At 45.1% G+C, this 2,680-nt stretch overlaps 1 pseudogene across 1 annotated transcript; it reads right to left on the bottom strand.

Moving 5' to 3' along the window:
* Positions 1-291: 291 nt before the first annotated feature.
* Positions 292-2,219, bottom strand: LOC114268219 (2-methylpropanoate--CoA ligase CCL4 pseudogene; annotated as a pseudogene). Its single transcript, XR_014341773.1, has one exon. The product of XR_014341773.1 is annotated as a 2-methylpropanoate--CoA ligase CCL4 pseudogene (transcript).
* Positions 2,220-2,680: the final 461 nt, after the last annotated feature.

Here is a 2,680-nt window from a genome sequence, read left to right on the forward strand (position 1 = left end):
AATGGGAAATTTATATTATTTTTGTACTTGATTTTTGAAGAGGGACTAATATTTTGGGACAATGAAAAATGGAATAAGGGACTAATATTATGGGACGGAGGGAGTATATAGGATGCACGTTGATTTGAGAATAATATATTTTCACAGAGAACTTTCTCTCTCATCTTGTTTAACAACACCATTACACAACAACTCCTTCCATTCTTACAATCTTTAATTCATAAATAAAATTGATCCTTATTTCCATTAAAAATAAATAAAATTTAAATTTGAATAGCTAAATTGCAGGCATTAAACCGACAATATCTCCAAATTTATATAAAATAAATCTTAAAAAAATGACATAATAACTTGAGCAGAGAGTGACTCTGATCATAGTTCATGGCCAATCTTTATATCCACACTTGAATTAAAACAGATCAAATTCATGGCGATTCACAGTCGACTCGCTGCAACCAACGAACCCATAGCCTTGGCATTGTCTCTCAGAACAGTCTTCTGAATCTTCCCAGTCGAAGTCTTGGGAAGCTCTTCGCTGAACACCACCGTCCTCGGCACCATATAATGCGGCAATTTAGTTCTGCAAAATTCGATTACCTCCTTCTCCGTCGGTTTCCTATCAATCCCCACTTTCAGATTCACAAATGCGCATGGCGTCTCTCCCCAGAACTCGTCCGGCCGAGCCACCACCGCCGCCTCGTTCACCGACGGGTGAGAGTACAGCACCGACTCTACCTCCACGCTGCTCACATTCTCGCCGCCGGTGATGATGATGTCTTTGGATCGGTCTTTGATCTCCAAATACCCATCTGGGTGCATTACCCCTACATCTCCTGTATAGAACCACCCATTCTCCCTCATACATTTGGCTGTTGCTTCTGGGTTTTTCAGGTAACCCAGCATTAGACTCCCTCCTCTCATCACTATGTCCCCGAGTGTCGACCCGTCTCGCTTCACGCTCAGTCCTGAAACCGGGTCGAGAATATCGACCTCGGTTAGCCCCACCGTCCTCACCCCTTGTCTCGCCTTTAATCTCGCTCTCTCCGCCGCCGGAAGCAAGTTCCACTCCGGCTTCCACGCGCACGAAACCACCACCCCCGACAGCTCCGTCAACCCATACCCGTGACTGACCACAAAACCCAGTGATTCGGTTCGGAGGAGCACGGCGGCTGGCGGTGGCGATCCGCCGGTGAGGAAATGAACCGGGTTGCGCAGCGGTACCGCGCTGGGGAAGTTGGACAGCATGTTGAGAATGACCGGAGCTCCGCACATATGGGTGACACCGTTTCGCTGTATGGCGGAGTAAACGGCGGGGGAGTCAACTTTGCGGAGGCAAATGTTGGCTCCGCCTACCGCCGCCATGCCCCAGGTGAAGCACCACCCGTTTGAGTGGAACATGGGTAGGGTCCACAAGTAGATGGGATGCTTGGGTACCGACCAGTCGATCAGAGAATCAAGCGTCACGATAAAAATCGCACGGTGAGAATGAACCACGCCTTTTGGGGCGGAAGTGGTCCCCGAGGTGTAGTTAAGTGTAATCGGGTCCCACTCATTTAAAGGGCGGATCCACTTGAACTCAGGATCACCGGTTTTCACCAAGCCCTCGTAATCACTAACGGTGGATAATGAGGGGATTGAATCTGAAACCACATCATCCATGATAAGGACGAGTTTAGGATGTTGTATATTTGGTGGGTAAATAGAGAGAGCTTCAAGGACTAGAGCTCGAAAATGGTAATCGACGAAGACGAGCTTGGACTGGGCATGACGGAGGAGGACGGAGATAGTATGGGAGTCAAGGCGGGTGTTGACGGTGTTCAGAACAGCGCCGGACATTGGGACGGCGAAGTGGAGCTCGTACATGGCGGGGGTGTTGGGGGCAACCACCGACACCACGTGGCCTCTCTGAATGCCGAGGGCGGCGATGGAGGAGGCGAGTTGGAGGCAACGGCGGTGGGTTTGGGACCAAGTGTGGGTGGTGGTTTTGTAGACGACGGAGGGAGAGTCGCCGTAGACGGTGGCGGCTCTTTCTAGGAAAGTGAGAGGGGTCTGAGGACATGAATTAGCTGGGCATGGCTTCATCTGATCCATTTCGATGCGTTTTTTGCAGCTGTGCAGAAATGTATTTATGACTCTCGGATGAGAAGTGAGAGTGTTTATGTACTATACGTCCTCTGGTGTTTGTTAGAATTTTTATTTTTTTAAAAAAGAAAAACATTATTTGGAATGCAGTAATGCCATCTCCTAACCAAGAAAAATTAAAGGTGATGTCGTTTGCCGGTGTGGGAGGGGGGTTGGATTGTTATAGTTGTGGGACTCATTGACAGTGTGTGCGGTGATAATTTTTGGAAGGAGGGATTGATAGTACGAGGAATTTAATAACCTTTCTAGTAACGAATCAATTTGGCTGAATTTTAAATGACATTTGAAAAATAATGAGCGGAATAAATCTATTTTATTTTTTTAATTTTATTTTTTTAACCAAATATATTGGTTTGTTTTAATATTTGTTTTAGATTTTGTTAGTATAGAAATAATTTTTTATTTATTTTATATAAAAATAATGTAATAATTCTTTTACTAACTATCATCAAAATAAATACATTTTTACTTAATCTCCTCACATTAATAATTTATTCACTAACCATCCTTTTACTAATAATCTCATCTAACCTAATTC

Source organism: Camellia sinensis, chromosome 1 (assembly GCF_055761805.1).
Source record: "Camellia sinensis isolate YWXY chromosome 1, ASM5576180v1, whole genome shotgun sequence".
NCBI lineage: Eukaryota > Viridiplantae > Streptophyta > Magnoliopsida > Ericales > Theaceae > Camellia > Camellia sinensis.